Consider the following 21,390-nt stretch of genomic DNA (forward strand, 5'->3'; position numbering starts at 1 on the left):
CTTAATAATTCTGCTTTTCAATGAATTCAACAGATTCAACATTGGATTAATATTATTACTTTTTGCAATATATTTTGGGAATTTCAATTGACTTTCAAGAGAGAGAAGGTAAGGTACCTGCCCTTTAGTACCCCCCAGAAAAAAATCACATTCAATGAAAACACGTCCCCGAGGGATGGATATAATGATTGTTAATTTTTCAATTAAATCCAATCATCCATTTGGCACGACAGACACGGAATTAGGGGAGTAGGGGTACCATTAAGGGAGTGAATTCAATGGTGGTGTTCGCTTCACCCGTGTGGCAGTTAAAATGTGTAGAGTGAATTTCACATGGGGAGTTTCTGCGCCACCCATAGCAAATTAAGGTAGAGCGCCAAATTAAACATCTCCCATTATAGGCGATTATCTCGCAAGGAGTGAATTGGAGGCATTCCTTTGCTCGTGTGTTCAACCGCACACAAACTAATAATGAGTCCCCCCATCATCTGCACCCCCCTTGGTTCACTAATTAATTAAAGTCTCGTTAATTTCTCACGCTCTGTGAAAATTTTGTATGCGCCTCAATGGCCTACGGCGACGAGCCCTTGTACGCATATGTGGCACCCAAATAGCTCCCATGGGAATGGAGCGCAACACTGAATTACTGAGAAATGCTTTTGAGATAATTCATTCAGACCATAGGAGAGATAGATTCGCTCTACATTGTCGGGGGATGCGTACCATGGGAAAGTTTTACCTTTTGCACCTCCAGGGATATTTTTGTTCCATTCTAGTGACCACATTCTGGTTCATTGTGGCTGGTTGTTGTACTCAGGACTAAATTGGAGATAAAATACGATATTTTGGAACACTTGATGCAAATTTAATGAACTGCATATAATAGGTAGTTACCTCATTTGTAAGTCTTTGTTTCGAAAAATAAAGATTTTGTGCAATTTGTTTAATTTTCCTCCAATTAATTTTTCTCCCTAATTTTTTGAGCTTTTTTTAGTAAAATAATTCCGCCCACTTATCTTGCACATGGAAGAGGATTCAAGCCATGATGTGATATCCCTAAAACCAAGCGTGAAAATCGATTGAGTTTCAATCAATGGCGGTGTCCCAATAGAAATTCTGTTATCGTCCTTCCCAAATTGCAAATTCATGGCCAGAAGGCCTACCGAAGGGTTGCCTAAAGCATATATATCCCAAAAGCACGCAGTATGTCGAGGGTCACGAGGATATGCGACATCGAGGGATGTAAATTCCCACACACACACACATACTCACAGGATGTGCGCCTACCTGTTTCACTGCTTGGTGTCACAATGAGCTTCTCGCTGCTCTGGGAGCCCGTTGGGGGTGCCAGGGTGGCCACGGGGGGACGTCTGTCGTGGATGGTGGCCGGGGGTAGTTGTTGATTTTTCCGCTGCAGTTCGGAGCTACACCATGTAGTCACCCACAGGGATTGCAGACCTGCAAAGAACATAAGAGAACACGGTGAGCTTTCACTGCCCATCTGTACACGGGTGTGGTGTGCTGCACACCTGCCACCCCAATGCTCATCAATTGTGGTGCTTCGGCAGCCGCACGGGGGAGCATTTCGCGCGATTATCAGTGAAGTGTGTGCGAGTGTCAGAGGCTGAAATATATATAAACCCCCAAATGGGATTTATGTGATGTCTTCTTCCGCCAATTGTGATTTTCCACCCTGGAGGCATTTTGGAATGTCTGTGATTTTTTTTCCTCGTTCTTTGCCTCTCCGTCGTAACCTTCATGTCACAAATATATTTGTATATATGTGTCTCTATTCCCATTTATACACAAAATTTATCGCCATTTCCTGCCATGGGAGTTTCTCTCTGCCACCGCCTCTGGAAGATATCGCGCACAACCCAAATGATCCACCCACCAAGTATCTTTCGCGTATAAGAAATATCCGAAGGGTTTTCATTTTAAATTTATCCCACAAATGGAATGAAATTTCTCAGCTCAAATGATAAATCATGTTCCTCCTTCATCTTATTACCAATTTTTATACTCCTCCGCATTGCAGTTCACATGGAGAAATTATATATAATTCATTCGTTTTGCATAATTTTTATATTGATATGTTCTTCTCTTTATTTTGATTTTTTAATGATTTGCATAAGGTTGAGGTTTTTAATGAAATCAATGATCATTGGACATAAATTTGCTGTTAAATTGTTAGCAAATATTATAAATCATTTCATTATTTGGACAATATTCCCTTTCCCTAATGATTTTTCCCGGAAAATTATAAATAAATATGCCATCAATATTATTGATGATTTTAGAATGTAGGTAGATATTAATAAAAATATTTGACAGCAGGATTTATTAATTTGATTTTATGTCAGGAAACTAATAACCGACTACTAGTTCAAACTGTATACGGAAGCATACATTCCTCATATGCGCTAGTTACACATAAACAAATTAGTTTGTCCAATACTAAAACGAAAGAGGTTCACTTCGAATGGAAGGAAAATTTATGGAAAATATTGGCAAAATATTTTCTCCTTCCTCGTCGATTTTCTTTTCCAATTAATTGTTGATCAATACTTGTGGTTTTCATTGCCTCATTTGCAATGGAAAATCTGTTGAATTCCGAATGAAATCTTTGTTGGAAATTTTAATCCAACAATCGCACAAAGCAGAATATTAAATCTGTGGGGAACTTCCTTCACTTGAGAAATACCTACACTTGCATCAATAAGTAAGTTAATCAGCAAATGCAATGGGCGGGTGAATGGCAGAATAGTACCCATCCTATCCAATAAATCTCTCATCTTTATTCAATAAGACACATAACTTGTGTGCATTTAAACATTTATAGTCCCCACTTAATTTGATTGTAATTCAATTTTACATCCGCTCTGTGTACAGATAAAATGGGGGGGGGGGGGGGAACGGAAAAGACATAAATGCAAATTCAAAGAGGATTTTATTTTGCACTCAGAAAACAATAAATTTCCCCCTCAAGTTTTTCCAATGATTTTCCGGGTGGTATTTTGTGAGTAACATCCGTATGGTGTCGCGCGGAGGATGGTTAGATGGTGTATGAATTTCTCTAAATTTCTAAGCCTTTCAGTGGGAGAACGGGGCTGAAAATGAGGAATGAGGGGCGAGAAACATATAAAAAGCATCATGCTTCAGGGAGAGACATTTGAATATTGGCGCAGTGATTGTAGGAACGTTTTGTTGCGCAAAAGAAGCAATATATATGGGGTGACTCTATCAGATGGTGTGTCACAGGCAATTCAAGGCTTAACTCCTGAATGTGACTCCATCTTATCGCGTGTATGTGTGTCTCTCTAAATTTTCTAGTGCGTATATAAGATACTGCCGTACAGCTAGAGATTTTTTTCCGACATCTAGAGGCAACGAATAATCTGGCAGCATGTGTGTGTCTTTTTTCCACATACATAATACCACACAGAGATATTCAAGCACCATTTAATCGAGTCCTCGAGATTGATTGACGAAGTGTCTCATGCAGAAATCTCATGGGATTCCGCACCACAGACTCCGACATTATCAAATTCACCCTTGACCCTTTTTTGTGCTCTTCGCGCGCGCAATAAAAATTCAACCCACCGAGATCATCGCGCAAAGTCAGAATTATGCGGTGAGGAAAATGAGTAAAAATCGTCACGGGGGTTTCATGTTTGCTGCTCTGTATGAGACAGCTGGAATTAGCCCGCAAGAAAATTTATCCCGCAGACCAGGGAGAGAGTTTTCCCACATTTTTATTAATGGACTCGTCTGAAGCGCCAAGTTCATTCAACTTTCATCCCCCGCAGAGCTACTAACTTCGGTGGCATCTAATAAACATTCGATTATCCCCAGGAATGCGGGATATTTCGCTCTCACCAAGGGGTTAAACAAACACTACTTTTCATCGTTCTTCATGGAATTTATTTCATTAATAAATTTTCTCTTCGTCAGAGAATTTTATGCTTTGACTTCATAACAGTGAAAATGAGAAAATATCTCCCTAGAACACTTTACTACTCTCAAAAAATTTAATTCTAAAGGATATTTTACGTTAAGAAATTTTATATGAGAATAAGTAGGGGTAACTGGGGCAAAATGTTATATCGCAAGGTTCGGAAAATGGACTGAAAATGCATTTTCCCATTGAGATAGAAAGAAATTGTGTGAGACAAAGTTGTAGCCCAGAAAATTTCCTATAAGACAGTCGTCATTATAAAATTAAAATATTTTCTCAGTACATACCAAGGAAAATATACTTCTCAATTAAAATTAACAAATTGCCCCATGTTCCCCTACACTTCCCTCAAAAAGTTTCCGGGCAAGCAAAAATGGGGTATTTTTGAAGGCAAATTTCAAGTGGCTATATCTCTGGCTGTGGTCAGCCGATTTTCAAAAATTTAATAGTTCTGAAAAGATACATTTCTCACCTTTCCAAAACTGGTAAATTTTTGAAAATCAATTGACCACAACCGGAGATATTAGCCACTTAAAATTTGCCTTCAAAAATACCCCATTTTTGCTTGCCCGGAAACTTTTTGAGGGTAGTGTAAGTTGACTAACTCCTTGTTTTCCCATAATACTTCCTTTGCGTATCTACCAAAAAATAATTTACGTTGTTTACTGTATAAACTATTAAAGAAGATTTAAAATTATTCCACGCGAAAGCATTGTAGTTAAAATTTAACAAAGGAAGAAAATGCGGAAAAATCTAAACAAAATATAATGCCAAAAAATGGAAACAGGATGATGATACTGGGAAATACGGCGCGGAATTATTTAAAACATGGTACATTGTGAATTTTCTCGGGGAAAATAGCGAGCGGAAATTTGAACCTTCCGAAATGAGTACAATTTTCGAGCTCATTACACTGAAGCGGACAAAATTAGTGTAATAGTCCGGGGGCGCTTTGGCAATTGTGCATTTATTGTGACGAGAGACAGTATGGTGGAGTAAAGCTAGCACCGTCGGAGGGTTATATACACGCATATACATAACATTGTGTGGAAAATGGCAAATGAAGTGGCAATAATTCAAAATACACTCAATAATGTAAATTGGTCCACCCCCAGAAGCATCTTTCCACCCTTCACAAAATACATATTCCCAAACATGTGACGCCCTACATCAGAACGAACATTCCCCTCATCAAAGGGGGGAGAAGATTGAATTTGGGGGGCGGAAGGAGAGATGAGCTGAAATTCAGTGATGTTAACCCCGTGCTAGAATGCCTACGGAGCAGACTTTTTCTCCCAATGATATCCTCATTTGGAATAGATTAGAATTTACGTGTGTTGAAGTCCATATGAAGCATTGTCTCACCACCTGAAACACCTGAAATTGCCGTCTTCACCACCTGACTCTCGTATCACAGACACTTTGCGCCAGACTCCAACTTACTGTTCCCCTTCCCCGTGCCCCAGATACCGCATCGTCAGACCCAGAGGGTGGCCCAGAGGCGTGAAATAAAAGATAAAAAGCAGAAGAAGAAGTTTCCCTTGCTAGGGGTGGCTCAGGAAGCCAAAGACATACACACACACAGGTAAAATCAACATGATTCACATGGATATACATGAGAATAGGGAATGTGCGACTAGTTCGTAAGAGATGAAAACAGGCTGTGGAGTACTTGATGAAGCACCTTCCAACATAAGAAATACATTGAAGAAAGGGGAATGAGTGTACAAAAAAATGTGGAAAAATTTTACTCAAAGTACAAAGAGCTTTCATAAATAGCTATATAGACTCAAAGCTTATGAATGTATGTTTTATTGATTTTTCAACTTTTTGGTAAGAAACATGGATCATTTGCTTGCACAACATCTCTCTTTCCCGAATTATTTTTTTTTAAATTCTTTTTTCACTTCTCTGGAGAAAAGGCAAAGTAAGATTAATAAATGGCCTGAAAAATGTACAAAGTGATGGCTATTTTCCATTTAGAGAGACAAAGAAATAAACATTTTATAAAATGAAAACGTAAATAAAAAAACATGTATAGTTTTATTTTTAATGGTGTTTCAGTGTTCTTTTTTCCGTTTCTTGGAACACTGTACAAGACACACAAGTACAGGCTGTGTCAACTCCCGGCAAGGTACTCCGCGTAAAGGGATAAAGGGAAGGAGATGACATGAAAAAGTACGACGGATATTCCATTATAGCATTTTCTGCGAGACTGAAACATATAGTAGCTCGTCTGCCTTTTTTTTCCCTTCCATGCCACCCCAATACTCGCATTTCCTCCCTTTTTTTCTTCCACCCTTGTATATAGGAAGTTGGAGTTGCTATATATATTGACAAAAAGTTCGTGAGGCGATGATAAAGGTAGAAAATTCAAAGGATTGTCAGGGTTTAATTTTCTTAAAAACACTGTCAGTTATATTTTTTCCTCACCTGTATTGTAAGGAAAAACAAACGTAAAGTAAAAGTTTTCATAGGTTGTCGCCTTTAATTAATTTGTCATTGCGTTTAGTTTGTGAGAGAGATCTAATACTTCTTTTAGTTAAATTAACTAATTCCTTTCCAAAAATTCTATAAAAGGATTAATAGATTTCCAGAAGTCAAAGTAGTGGAAAATAAAATTTTTCAAAAACTATTTGAATTGCTTTCTAGCTTCTCGGAATGAAAACTATATGAGTTAATATATTATCATTCAAATGAAGTATGTATTTGTCGCACGTATTATGGTACTGATCAGATTTCGCGACCTGGGTGTGAAGTTTAATATGTTTATTATCGATATAACCAGATTAATTGCATATTTTGCCGTGCGGAGGCCGATGCATCAATTTCTAGTAAAGCTTTTGAGAGGTATTCTCTAAAATAGGTGAGTAGAGTATATTAGAGCCGTGTCCACTCATTTCGCGGGGTTAATTACGAACAAAGCCAATTAAGTGATGGTGCTGAAGTTGAATAAAAGACAGAGTTGATAAAATAAATAAAAATTAATTAATCCGTGAAGTTTTGGGAAAAAATATTTCTAAAATAATTATTAAGGTCCTCAGATCAATTCACTTTGCTACAGACTTTCAATAAAGGTAATCATTTGTTTAAAATTTTATCTTAAATTTTCTCAGCTCTACTATTGTCAACCGAATTTAGATCATCTGATGGAGCTACAGTAGCCATTTGGTTCATTTTCTCATCCCAATTTGGTCAACATTCGAAATTGCATTCTTTCCATTTGAAATTTTAGGGGCCATCGTGTTTTTTAAGTTGGTTTTCCGAGTTCGCTGTTTTCACTACATGAAAATTTTGTTCAATATTTTTTGTCGGTTATTTATAAAAGTGGGGTGGTCGTGTGAAGAGAGCTTTACTGTGTAAAATTGGCATTGTGAAATCGTCACCCAGTTTAAATTCAATTTGCATAGCATCAATATTTTATCTCACAGCGATGCTACGGACATTTGGTTGCTCGACGAAAAACAATTAATTTTGCTAGTCGTGTATGGAGTTTACGCATCAGGAGATGACCAAATGAATGTGATGTTACAATTAAACGACCACTGTATTGCGTCTTGGTCCAAAAGACACGGTTCTTATTTGGAAATTGTTCAAAAATGCTGTAAATGTTCTCATTGTGTTTTCATCGTTTTCGTAGTGTAGTGGTTATCACGTGTGCTTCACACGCACAAGGCCCCCGGTTCGATCCCGGGCGAAAACAAAATTATTTTTTGGTAGAATTATTTATTTTTTTTTATTTCTTTCTATCTTCGCAAGTTTCTTTTCTCTTATAAAATCATTAAACATTAAATAAGAAGTAGGTGTTTTCGTAGTGTAGTGGTTATCACGTGTGCTTAACACGCACAAGGCCCCCGGTTCGATCCCGGGCGAAAACAAGATTTTTTTAAAAGAATTATTAATTTCTTTTCATTTTTTTCATTCGTCCGAAGTTTCTTTTCTCTTATAAAATCATTAAACATTAAATAAGAAGTAGGTGTTTTCGTAGTGTAGTGGTTATCACGTGTGCTTCACACGCACAAGGCCCCCGGTTCGATCCCGGGCGAAAACAAAATTATTTTTTGGTGAATTAATTTCCAAAGTAGAAATATAAATTTCTTTAAATTTCTTCTTTGCAAGTTTCTTTCTTCTTATAAAATCATTAAACATTAAATAAGATGTAGGTGTTTTCGTAGTGTAGTGGTTATCACGTGCACGGAAAAAAAAAGTTGTACGGTACAGAAATTGACATATATCCAAGCCAGAAATTCTTATATGTCTCTGCCACGCATAATTTGTACTCGAGCCACTTATAGTTCCAGTCTCGGCTACAAAAGAATTTTAACTGCCTCACAAATTTTGTCATTTTCTTCCCAATACACACATAAACATGGTCATTTTCATAAGTCACCGAGAAAACTGTGAGATTTTCCGACAAATCATGAGATGTTATTGTAAATGGGTCCACAGGAAAATTGCACTTCTTCAGAGAAAGTCAACAACACCATCACATAACCTAATTTTTGAATGTTTTGATTTTTCTCTAAAATTTCTGAGCTAGAAATTTCAAATGCCTGGGAGAGACATAATTCATTTCTACCCTGGACATTATTATATTCTAACGCCAAATAGCTGGGAGACATATTTTTTGTGTCTACCTTGGCTATTCATTTTTTTCCGTGTGTGCTTCACACGCACAAGGCCCCCGGTTCGATCCCGGGCGAAAACAGAATTTTTTAAAAAGAATTATTAATTATTTTAATTTTTTTTCATTCTTCCGAAGTTTCTTTTCTCTTATAAAACCATTAAACATTGAATAAAAAGTAGGTGTTTTCGTAGTGTAGTGTTTATCACGTGTGCTTCACACGCACAAGGTCCCCGGTTCGATCCCGGGCGAAAACAAATTTAATTTTTAAAAAGAATTATTAATTTATTTTATTTTATTTTATCTTCGCAAGTTTCTTTTCTCTTATAAAATCATTAAACATTAAATAAAATATAGGTGTTTTCGTAGTGTAGTGGTTATCACGTGTGCTTAACACGCACAAGGTCCCCGGTTCGATCCCGGGCGAAAACAAAATTTTTTTTCGTCTAATTTATTATTTTGATTATTGTTAATCTAAAATTCATATTATCCTTGAAATTCTCTTCAAATTCATATTATTCCGGTGTTCTGGAAAAATGTTCTCTTGACGTCCTTCCATCTCTTAAAGCATTCCTGAATTATTTTATTGATCGAGAAATAAACCAATGAAATTAATGATATGTAGGGTAAAGTATTCAATATTTGCCATGAGAAAAGAATTGTGGCTTGAACTCCTTGAAAAAGAGAGAATTTAGGGTATAGAGAAAGTTGCAAAACAGACAGCATCTTGATAGCCACAATTCAAAAGAAGAATCTTAAGCCATTGAAAATGCAACTTTAATACTATAGAGGAATTGTGCATTCTCTTGAATTCAGGGCATTCAAGTATTCTTGGTTGAGGAATTTTGTGGATTTTTCGCACAAGAGAGAATTCATCATGCCAATGTAAAACTCTTTTGGGGTCGGTACAGAATGATGTCAATGGTATTAACTATTTTGACAAAACATTCTTATCATTTTTTCTTGAGTATTCTTACGGTGCGAATGTGTGACAAATGCTGTTGTGTTGGGATTTGTTGCGAAGAAATGTCAAATGTTCTTACATGGAGTGTAATTTCTCTCTCCATGTCCTTTTTGCCTCCTTATGCTATACATTACATGGTGTGGTATACATCCATTCTTCCGGGGGGTATCACCCATCACCCTTAGGATTGCGGGGGAGGCTCAACAAAGGAACAACATCATTACCATTTAGTTGTTGTCTCCATAGCCGGATGAAATATCTCTGCATGGGCGAAAGAAAAGCGCTTCGCAGAGGGAAAATTCAATTTTTCATATTCATGAGTGTGGAACTCTTAAGGGAGGCAAATGTAGAGTGGAGCTCATGGCGCGGGCAAAAGGGACACCCACGGATGGAGTTGCCTTGACGAATGTCGGCAACAGAGAGAGAGCGAGAGAGTACCATAGAGGACAAAGTGGGAGTCCTTCAAGACAAATCCACACCCCACGATGGGCGCCATGAGACACCACACACAAGAACAACTTTCATTCCCAGAATCAGACATCACTGTGGCGCACCCCCATGGCCCCACCCTTGTACACCCCCGCACACCAGGAGGCACACCATGGTCGAGAGTGGCAGAGAATTAAATCAGATGAGATCTTGGAAAATGTCAAATGTTGTATACCATAAGCTCTTGTACTTGTAATTTATATCTCGTGCGACATTCAAATTCAGCGATCCACCCAATTTCTCAAGAATTTTCATTTTATATTCCCTCCTCATGTTTATGCTACATCGCATTTTGAGTTGCAATGCATTAAGATAAGAGAATGAACATTAAAAGCTTTTTTTTAATACATTTATTTCTCTGTTTATACAAGAAAAATTTAAATAATTAATTTAAGAAGTTAATTAAGATTTATTTTATTTTTTGAAACGTTATTTAAAATCGAAAATGCTTCCATAAAAAATTCTCTAAGATAATTCAGCTCTGGGAAAATTGATTTTATTCTTATTTATACCTCTTAAGAACTGGATTAAGTTTATCTACTCTATTTAACATTCTGACTCCGAATTATATTTCTAAGATTTATATCTTTTAAACGTAATTTATTATTTAAATCTAGAGATTAGCTTAAAATGCTAATGTGGCATGCTAAATTATCTTCAAAAGTTTTCAGACTTTCAAAAAAAATTATTTAAAAATTGACGCTTAAATTGAAATAAATATTTAATGGTTGAAAATAAAAATTCAAAGATAAACAGGATACAATTTTTGGTATTTACGAGGTAGCGGTGCCATAATATAAATTAACATGAGTTTAATTTAAAACGCAAACAATATTTTTTATAAACTTCGAAAGCACATAAAATACAACATTTATTTTATGATTATGCAGCATAACTTAATCTATTTAATTCATTTTTTGGCTATATAAGTTTTATATAGCTCAAATTGGCTTTTATTTGACAAAGAAAGCTTTACGTAAAATTTGAATTAAAAGCACTTATTTATTAAAAAAAGGAAGAGAAAATACAATATAATATTGACGATGTGAAACACATTAGTTATATATCGGTTGAAAATGAAGCACCAAATGCTGCCAAATATAGGTCACAGAGACACAAATATTTGTCGGCAGTGTGTTGAATGTTGTGCCCTAATTCACGATTGCGTAATTACTTTCTGCAACTGTTTGTATACCAAACCCTCCCTAAAATGGAATTCTTGTGCCCAAAGTCAAGTCTCATGATCATAAAGTTTCACCCTCCGGGCCTGAGAGAACCCATTTTTTTCTCAAGGCTGCCCAGCCCACCACTCTTGGGGTTCTTCTGCTTGAAGAAATTCCAAGCATCGTCAGTGTGGGTTTTCTCCGGAGTCACGGTTAAGTTTGTTAAAATCACAAAATTGTCTTAAGAAAATGTCAAGGAGACGCACGATCCGAAAGACGAATTACCGAGACGCCGGTGGTATGGGGGGCCTTGTCGCGACGTCATTATAATTTTGAAATTGTTATTGAAGACCCCCAGGAGGTGGGGGTCATCAGTTGAAATCCGCTTCATCAAACAATTTTAGCGAGGTCAAAAGGGGATAGGGCATTTCCCTGACTCCATCCAAATTTGATCTCTCACTTTGATTATTTCGCTCCGTGATTGGTGGATGGGTAATGAGGAGTGAATAAATATTTTTCTTCTCATGAATTTTCTCCAAATGGTCTTTTATCTTTCCCTGCAATTAAGGGTAAAGGTATGACTCATTAATTCAAGAAGGATTTCTAAAAATAACCATTTGAATATTTGGCTTTGGTGTATTTTTTTGTGCTAAAATGGATTTAAGGGTGAGATGTTGGAGAATTCTTCGGAATTACTTTGATACTAAAATTGTATAATAGTTAAAAATACATATATGATATTATTTGTTGCAATAGATGGCGCTAAACGCCCTATAATTTGGATTAATGGTTGAATTTACAACTTTGCCATTATCCGAAATCAATTGAGATAAATCCATGTAGATTTTGGAAGAGAAAATTGCCATTTTCCCGCCCAGGCATGAACCTTAATGATAACGAATGTAATTTTACGGAGCCCCATGTGCTAGGTTATTGTAAATTCATCGATGAGATAACTTGTAGCACGTTGTACACACAGCAGAGTGAAGAGAGGAAGTAAAATCAAATATAGGTTCCTGAAAATGCAGGAGAGGAAATTCAACCAAAAGCCCAGTATCATTCTCATGCCGTGACTCTGTCGTCGACTTCGATAAATTGAGTCACAAGGGATGGGGAATTGAACAAGAAATTAATCACTTTGTATATTACACACCAGTAGAGACGTTGTGTAGCTCTCATTAAAATTCTCTGTATTATGCTCTTCCCCAATATTGGATTTGAGTGTGTCTCTGATCCCCATTTCCATTTATTACGGCCAGATATTTTATGTGCGAAGGATATCATTTTAGGTATAATTTTATGACGATGGACGTCAAGCCCAAAAGGACGCGCAGAGTCGCGCGTTACTGATATCGCGCCATCTCACGGAGGGATGACATCATAAAACGTCAGCAATGAAATGAATCTGCGTTCATCGTTATTTAACGACAAACACCTAAACTCCACCCTTCCTTGACTTATTCTATGGTGAAGTGTACTCTTGGACCACATCGAATCTACCTTGGGAAGGGTGTTCATGTGAAGCTTTTGAGGTGGAATTGATGGAGTCCCACGAGTACATACTAGTAGGAGTATTCACGTAGATGGGGTATAGTAGGCAACAACCCTGGCCTATGAAAAGCCCAGCTGGTGTGCTAAGGAAGATAAATTGGCTGACCCCGACGTGAATTGCTTGAACAAGTCACCCAGGAAAAGGTTGGCAAAAATTGCGTTTTCTTTCACAAAACTCTCCCAAAATGCCGGGGATAGCGAGTAAAATTGATTTCCGTGAAAATTGCACAAGAGAAAATATCACGAGTTGGCAGTTTTTGGGAGTTGGGTAAATATTTCACAATAATCAGATTAAACATCACGAAAATAATCACATGAAATGTTGTGAGAAAGCTTACACGGAGGATTTTGATTATGTTTTATTGGCTTTTATGGCAAAATATTTGTCCTGGATAATCTTTATGGTACAGGTGTGCTAGTTTATGGTAAATTATATATCCTTGGCGTCTTGGAAATTAAACTAATTGCTTCTCAATATTTAATATTTTATCTAATATATTTTTAAAAAATATATTTGCCAAATCTTTTAATCAGATAAAAAATTTCTTCAATTACATGAGTTATGGCACTTTAGCGGATGACATAAATTATGTATGGCACCCGCTGTGATAAGAAGAATTTCAATTAGCTCCCCCTGTATTATTTTTTCGCCACTTTCTCTGTTATCTTTCTAAGCCTATATTTAGTCAGGAATTTATGCAAACAGACATAAATTTTGCAAAACATTTTCTTATCCTCTGTAGATAAGAATTTCAACGGTAAACAGGAAATACATTTTTCTGCCGAGGCAATGTAAATAATGTTTTCATCAGATATAAAGAAAATTCTCCTTTTCGATTCCTTCTCATTGAAATTTGTTCTTCCTCTTTTCCAAAGAAGAATTTAAATACTTACTGAAGAAGAATTTTTCACTATAAAATTTGCTATAAATGCAATTGATGAGGGTGCTGTTTGTAATTTTATAGCAATTGGGTGTTGACCTTTCAGCCATTTTTATAGCAAAAGTAACGACATTTTTAAAGCGTCCTTTCAAACTTTTAATTCTTTTACAATTAAACTTTAAATTGAATAAAAGGATGAGTATTACTCACCACCAAGAGGCGCCCAGTTTGTGTTAAAATAAAATTTATTAGTCGAGAATGGGCGACTACAAAGTTTACCGGTGAAGTTTGTGACATTGCGCCTGGGTGTGTTTTTGATGTGCAATTTGATTAAATTTCCCTAAATTCTACAGAGAAATTTCTCATCGTCTATTTCTGTACCACCCAGCAGGACTAAAATCTCCAAATTATCCGTAAGTCCCTCCCGAACTTCCAAGCAAGAAACTTTGTCATGTAATATGTCGCTCACTTTCCGCCCTCGAGCACTTTTATCCCGAAAAATTCTTACGTAATTCTTTTCTGTCTCAACATTCTTCAAATGGAATTTTATATATTGCCCTCACAGATTGGTGGGCTATTTGAGAACGGAAAAACCAACAGCACACGGTAGAATGTGGAATAATTCATTTATCTGGGAATGTACCATCATTAACTTGCTTTTTCGGACAGTCCATCGTGCTTTTGAAGGGGTTAGATTGTTGTCTTCAGGGGTTGATAATTCAAAAAAAAATTGTTTAAAAAAAATTTCAGAAAATACTAGCTTTGCTATCTAAGACATAGTATTACAAAGAAGGGCGAAAGTGCCCAAATCGTTTCGGCCCTTCCTCATTTGAGGGGAAGGTAGATGGCGCATGAGGTCTTTTTAAGGAAATTTGGGGGTAAGCGAAATGCAAGGAGGACCTTCCTCCCTTTCATAAGATCATTTGCTTTCGAGCACTCATGGTGATCACTTGAAGGGCCGCATGAGCTGAGCGTTTTTTCTATATGGACTTTTTTCTATATGGACTTTTTTCTTTATGAACTTTTTTTTTGTACCTACGTTGAGTGGGTTGCAGTAGAGGTGCACAAAAAAGGGCTGAAGGAAGAAAAATGTACACGGAGTTGAATTCAGATCTTGCAACATTTTTAGTTGTACATGAGTGGGAATGAACAGAAATACATTTTCTTTCCCTTTTGCACAATGAGATCTTCCAAAGTCTCGAAGAGCACAAATTTTGTCTTTTCGAGCAAAATTCTGCCTCAAACACGCTGGCTCATTCAACACGAGCTGATATTGTTACTAATGAATTTAAAATACTTGATATGAACTTTTATTTACTTTTTTTTTTAATTTTTTAGAAGTTTCTTTAATCTCTTTTTGAGTCAACTTTGAATCAAAAATTTTCTTCTAAAGGTTAGTAAAATATTAATTTTGAAAACTCCGTGGAAATATTAGGTAAATTAAAAGAATATATAGGTACTTAATTAAAAATAAATAAATTCAAAAAACGAAATTGAATTGATTAAAATATAATAATTAATCAATATTTGGCTAGACCAGAATAATAGAAAAATTCTATTTGCGGATTTAACCCTCCGTATACTATGAGGGGCAGGTGACCAACCCTAGAGCTATATTTTGAATTATTACGCCTTAGTTCTTAGAGATATAGAACCAAGCTTTGAGAAATAAGTTTTTTGGTTATCTGAGAAGATTGTGTTAAAAATTTTAGGTCAATCCGACCACCAGAATAAAAGTTATAAGGAAAAAATATAAAAAGAGGTAATTCAAAAATTGGTGTAACAGTCAAAGGAATTTATGCAACGACATATGAAGGATGATCCTCTATCGCAGAACAATTTTAACCCATCTCATCTTGTAGGGGAACATAAAAAATAGAAGAATCGCGAGAGAAACTCCCCAATATCCACTGGGATCACATAGAAAAGTGCAGTGATAGAACAGTCCGGGAAAACATAACCTCAATTTGGGAACAACATTTAAATGAATAGGAGGAACTCCATTGTGTTCGACTAGCGTGGCATCGGGACCTCTTGAGCTTCTTTATAACCTTCCCAACCTTTCCTGCCTACCCGGATGAAGATTTGAATGATTTTTGCTTCACTTCTGTCTTTCCGGACTTCCCGTCGTTGAGTTTTTTTTTTCTTCTTGGAGTGCGACTCAACGACGGGAAGTCCGGAAAGACAGAAGTGAAGCAAAAATCATTCAAATCTTCATCCGGGTAGGCAGGAAAGGTTAGGAAGGTTATAAAGAAGCTCAAGAGGTCCCGTTGCCACGCTGGTCGAACACAATGGAGTTCCTCCTATTCATTTAAATGTTGTTCCCAAATTGAGGTTATGTTTTCCCGGACTGTTCTATCACTGCACTTTTCTATGTGATCCCAGTGGATATTGGGGAGTTTCTCTCGCGATTCTTCTATTTTTTATGTTCCCCTACAAGATGAGATGGGTTAAAATTGTTCTGCGATAGAGGATCATCCTTCATATGTCGTTGCATAAATTCCTTTATTCCATTTTCTCTTCACTTTGTCACTATTTGTCTCTTTCTAGAAGATTCTAACCTCAAAAAATTATTGAAAAAAAAATCATCAAAAAATCCATTGAAAAATTTATTTTTGTGTTCAAAATGGATAAAAGACTTATTAGGGAGTACCAAGGAGTCTATTAAAGCTCATTTGACTGAAAGATTTTGCTTTTTTGCAAAAAATTCTATGGGGTCGGTCACCTACCCCATTGTAATGCACGTAAGTGTTTTGGTCACAGTACGGAGGGTTAAGGCGTTTAAGGAACAAAGTGAACAAAACTTTTTATAATTTTCAGCGATGTTTCGGCATAGTGCTGCTTGGAATTTAGGATTTATTATTGTGAAATTTGAAGTAGTACATCGAGTACATCATTATGTTGAAAAGATAATCAGATTCATATTTTAAGAATAAAAAAGAATTTTTTTGAGGCTTCTAAAAATACTTTTCGCATGTTAAAAAAAAAATATTCTAAAATATTTTTCTTTTAGCGCTTTTTAAATCTTTATATTTCTTCATTAGCTGGGTAGTGCAGAATACGAAACGGATGAGTGGTTTTTACTGACTTAAAGGGATTTCTCAGTCAGTATAATTATTTTAATCTGAACATGTCACTTGGGGCGAATTTAGTCGCTAATGTAAACAGTATGGAGTCGCTTCGCTCCAATTTACCTCGCCTCGCTTCGCGGGGATTAGTTGCGCTTCGCGAAAATTTTAGATAAATTCTAAAATATTGGTAAAAATTAGGCTACTCGAATGTGGTTTAAAGGGAAATAAACACGGCTGTTTAAAATCTTCTGATATAAGAGGCCTCTGTATCAAATTTCATCACGATCGGTCAAACAATGTAGAGTTGTATAGCTGTACAGAATGGACGATTACCAACAAATAGACCTTTCTTTATTATATAGATAGGTATTTTCTAGCCTTCCATTCCAAAAAAAATATCATGGTTGTTTTGTATGATTCTCTGTTTTAGTGGTTTGAAAAGTAAAATACTTTGTAACGGATTAACAGATGAGAAGTTAGATTAGAAACTGCAAATAATATCTTAGGTGAAAAATCATTTCCAATGTCGGAAAATACCATCAACTTTATTTAAACCTCATATTCCCTCAAATGGCTTTTAAAAAATTCTAGGACGAAAATATCACATTAGATTGACCTATCGAGGAAAATATCTTGACTTAATTATTTATTATATAAAGTTTTCTGTCCGATAATCCATACAATTTCACACTTATAAATCCTAAAGATGCGACAAAAAATATGCCGAAACATCGCTGAAAAGTATAAAAGTTGTGTTCACCTTATTCGTTAAACTGACAAATAGAATTTATATTATTCTGGTCTATATTTTAATCAACTCAATTTTTTTAATTTATTTTTTTTTTATTTTACTAACCTTTAGAAGAAAATTTTTGATTCAAAGTTGACTCAAAAAGAGATTAAAGAAACTTCTAAAAAATTAAAAAAAAAAGTAAATAAAAGTTCATATCAAGTATTTTAAATTCATTAGTAACAATATCAGCTCGTGTTGAATGAGCCAGCGTGTTTGAGGCAGAATTTTGCTCGAAAAGACAAAATTTGTGCTCTTCGAGACTTTGGAAGATCTCATTGTGCAAAAGGGAAAGAAAATGTATTTCTGTTCATTCCCACTCATGTACAACTAAAAATGTTGCAAGATCTGAACTCAACTCCGTGTACATTTTTCTTCCTTCAGCCCTTTTTTGTGCACCTCTACTGCAACCCACTCAACGTAGGTACAAAAAAAAAAGTTCATAAAGAAAAAAGTCCATATAGAAAAAAGTCCATATAGAAAAAACGCTCAGCTCATGCGGCCCTTCAAGTGATCACCATGAGTGCTCGAAAGCAAATGATCTTATGAAAGGGAGGAAGGTCCTCCTTGCATTTCGCTTACCCCCGAATTTGCACCAGTCCGCGCGCCATCTACGTTCCCCTCAAAAGAGGAAGGTACGGAACTCTTGGATTTTTTCATCCCTTCAGAGATTGTATTACTATATTAATACGTTATACAATGATACTAGACAAGAAAAAAGCTCAAAGTTCATCCCACGCACATGTAAGATTTGATTGAATGCGTGGGTTAATTTGAAGAATGATTTTCTTAGCATTTATATACCTTCAACTTGTAAGATATCTTTTCTGAGAAATTTGGAACAGGAAATTATTTAAATTTGAAGAGATTTTCCTTATTCTTTGTCTACATTTAAAAATTCTTAATCCTTATATAAGAATTTTAATTTGAAAAATTAATGCTAAATGTAGTCATTGAATTTGCGGTTACGAATTCATTACTAAATCTTACACGTGTGATGTAGGTGGTGCGATTCCCACCCTTGCATTCTAATCCTCTGATGATGTTTGTGTCCTACTTTATTATTTACAATGATTCGCCCCTTGGGGCTTTCCCTGGAGGAAGCATCACAATAAGCTTTGGAAGAGAAGGGGTGTGGGGGTGCTGATGTGTACAATAGAATGAGGGGCCAAATTACAAATGAAACACAAATACAACACTATCCACACGCGGATTCTATTCTTTGCCCCATGCGAGCCACAATGGACCTACATTTTTCTCGTTTTATACATACATATATTTTTTTCCCTCCTTCGAAAATGTTAGCTGGATGTATGTTTTGTACAAAAGGTGCGTATCTTCCCATTTCCCGTCCAAAATCACATTAATGAGCGTATATCTCTGTGTACAGTTTTTTTCATCCCTTTTCACACAAAAAGGGGTGGTTTCTGTGATGATTATCTGTGGCCCCCATAGTCAGGAAATTTGGATTCCGCGTGGGAAAGTTTGGAAGTCACGCAATGAGGCAGGATCGAATTTTTGTCAATGATGTATAGAGAGATATGTGAGGATTGGCCTAGGCGATGGGTAAGGGCTGCCAAAGTGTTGTCGATGTGGAATATGGGGGGTGGGGTGGCTTACCTCTCTTCAATTCCGACCACGTTTTGACGCCGTTTTGTATTCCTCAGCCACGGCGAAAATATTATGCGAATCGTTGCCAACACACCCTCGCACACACACACGATTGCGTTTACCGGAGGAAAGCTAAAACCAGGGGATGAAAGTGAAGCACCAGCGGGCTTAGCGATCCACCCGCTGAGAAATGCCTTCACATACGCACAACTTGTATCATACAAACGTTGTTCTCTAATTCACCATCAACTCCATCACAGCATCCCTCACCCCGAAAGCATCCAGATCACTTCATCTCCGGACCACCACACTTATTATCTAATCACTTCCAAATGCCATCGAGAGGGTGGTTTGATCATCGCCGAGGACGTGGATGGGCGCACTCAATGGCTCTGGGAGACTCTTGAGAAGTCATATGAGACACCTCCCCCTCTTAAATGCCTAATCACTTTGCGAACTCTTAAATGGGAATTCAACTGGAGATGACTTCTTCACACTCCTAAAGGTGGGAAAGCGGGTTAGCACAAAGTCACCATATTTGCTACTATCTCAAACAACAACTGACACCGTACTGAGTTTTCCTATCTTCTGCCTTCCACTGATATACTCTCTCTCCCTTCTGGGATGAACCCCAAAGAGCATGAGAGCTATTTTGGGGGGAAAGAGAGAAAAAATTTTCCTGAGAGTGAGAAAATGTGAGAGAAAATATTTAAGGAAAATATTTCATTGAAAATTTCATACTTTTCACACAGATACAAATTTAGAGAGTCAATGAAGAAATCAGTAAATTTAATCTATCTTTTAAAGGAACGCATAATTTAGTGCCCCCACAACCTTTTCTATTTTATTGCCGGTTAAGAAAAGTTGTACAATAAATTTTGAAAACTCCACAGGAACAATTTCTTGAAATGTTAAAAATTTATATTAATAAATAAAAAATTATTTTTAAAAATAGTTTTATCAAAAATTGGCCATTTAATATGAAGGTCAGAAATTTTTTAATTTTTTGCTTCAACATTTACTTAAGAAACGTTCTTAAAAATCCTCAAATTCCCATTCAGCAGGTTATTCCTTAAATGCCTTAAATAGCAAAATAAAGAAAATTTTCTTATTGAATCAATTTCAAGCATAACTAAAAGGCAAGAAAATTGATAAACCGTAAAAATTTGCTTTCCAAAATTTTACCATAATATTTGTTTTTGCTACAAAATAAATTTATTGCAATAATCATTTTTCTCTCTTTGACTCGCTGCCATCTCTCCTGTGTATTTCTCTCACTCTCTCATGCGAATCACACGAGAGTGAGAGGAAAAGTTGAGAGAAAAGCGAGAAAAGTTTTTGAGAGCTTCGAAGGGGAAATTCTGTGAGAAGAAATCCACAAACGTGGTACAATTCTGTCCATGATGTTAAGCAAATAACAAGAACCGTAAAATTGAGAGCAAAATTGAGGCAATATTCATTTAGCAACAAAACTGAAGAGAGTGCATTTCTCTCGCCTGAGCGGACGCCTGGTGGTTACCTATATGTACGAAGCTATATAGTTCATAGGAATGGTGTAGTTGAAACTCCGGCACACGCGGAAAAATTACTTAATCCACCAGAAAACGAAATGTTTATGAATTCTCGTGAGACAAACACCAAAGGGGGATTCAATTTACATTTTTTTCTGCACCCAACCCCGAGGGTTTAGGACTAAAAATTTCCCAAAGCTTTCACAGTGTGGTTTTCTTGTGGCATTTTCCACACATACACACACGAGGGGATTCTCATATGCATAAACGAGCACCACTGTGTATCCGTTGCTCGTTTGCATTTTAATTAACATAGTCATGGGAAAAAGGATCGCCTTTTTGTCGCTTAATTATTTTTGCTTCCACGTGTATGTGTGAGAACAAATAATTGAGATAATCTATTTTATTGTGGTGCAAAAACCATATAAAGCCACATTTTACCACCCATCACCCCCCTCACTCTACGGGGGATGCTTTGTGATTCCGAATCAATTTTCACCTGCAATGGACGGGAAATTTAATAAAATTGTTATAGGCAATTCAGAGGGAATACCATTTATACGTTCGCACCAGCGAGCCATTATGCCCGGCATTCTTTCTTTACGTACCCAGTAATGAAAATCCTTCGTGCTTTTGGCCAAACCACCTATATAGGTAGCATTTTTGGTGTGAATTGCTGATGGAAAATTCTGTGGAAGTTGTTGAAATGTTTCCGAGGTGGAAATGCATATTTTAGTCCATTTCATTCGCAGCTTTCCAATATAGTTGCTCTGGTAT

General features: G+C 36.5%; 5 protein-coding genes and 5 non-coding genes across 15 annotated transcripts in view; 9 read left to right on the forward strand and 1 right to left on the reverse strand.

Moving 5' to 3' along the window:
- Window positions 1–19,675, reverse strand: part of LOC129794149 (uncharacterized) — a 32,584-nt gene extending 12,909 nt beyond the window's left edge. Inside the window, exons 1-2 of one of the 2 annotated variants that reach the window (XM_055834788.1) lie at window positions 19,112–19,675; window positions 1,288–1,458 (exon numbers count right to left, since the gene is read on the reverse strand). The gene's annotated coding sequence lies outside the window, so the exon portion shown is untranslated. The remainder of the gene's footprint in view (window positions 1–1,287; window positions 1,459–19,111) is intronic. The other variant, XM_055834789.1, reaches the window with a different exon arrangement.
- The window catches only part of LOC129794093 (GPI mannosyltransferase 3), a 1,193,052-nt gene that overhangs the window by 929,408 nt on the left and 242,254 nt on the right, over window positions 1–21,390 (forward strand). The gene's annotated exons all lie outside the window — the stretch shown is intronic.
- LOC129794120 (cytoplasmic tRNA 2-thiolation protein 1) overlaps window positions 1–21,390 on the forward strand; it is a 1,132,104-nt gene that overhangs the window by 868,460 nt on the left and 242,254 nt on the right. The window lies entirely within an intron of this gene.
- LOC129794129 (plasma membrane ascorbate-dependent reductase CYBRD1) overlaps window positions 1–21,390 on the forward strand; it is a 1,128,201-nt gene that overhangs the window by 864,557 nt on the left and 242,254 nt on the right. The window lies entirely within an intron of this gene.
- The window catches only part of LOC129794176 (cuticle protein 8-like), a 500,748-nt gene that overhangs the window by 237,104 nt on the left and 242,254 nt on the right, over window positions 1–21,390 (forward strand). The window lies entirely within an intron of this gene.
- On the forward strand, window positions 7,589–7,661 carry Trnav-cac (transfer RNA valine (anticodon CAC)). Its single transcript has one exon. It is a non-coding gene; the product is annotated as a tRNA-Val (tRNA).
- On the forward strand, window positions 7,764–7,836 carry Trnav-aac (transfer RNA valine (anticodon AAC)). The gene has a single exon. It is a non-coding gene; the product is annotated as a tRNA-Val (tRNA).
- On the forward strand, window positions 7,937–8,009 carry Trnav-cac (transfer RNA valine (anticodon CAC)). The gene has a single exon. It is a non-coding gene; the product is annotated as a tRNA-Val (tRNA).
- On the forward strand, window positions 8,767–8,839 carry Trnav-cac (transfer RNA valine (anticodon CAC)). The gene has a single exon. It is a non-coding gene; the product is annotated as a tRNA-Val (tRNA).
- Trnav-aac (transfer RNA valine (anticodon AAC)) lies at window positions 8,942–9,014 on the forward strand. Its single transcript has one exon. It is a non-coding gene; the product is annotated as a tRNA-Val (tRNA).

This window comes from Lutzomyia longipalpis, chromosome 3 (assembly GCF_024334085.1).
Source record: "Lutzomyia longipalpis isolate SR_M1_2022 chromosome 3, ASM2433408v1".
In the NCBI taxonomy this organism is placed as follows: Eukaryota; Metazoa; Arthropoda; class Insecta; order Diptera; family Psychodidae; genus Lutzomyia; species Lutzomyia longipalpis.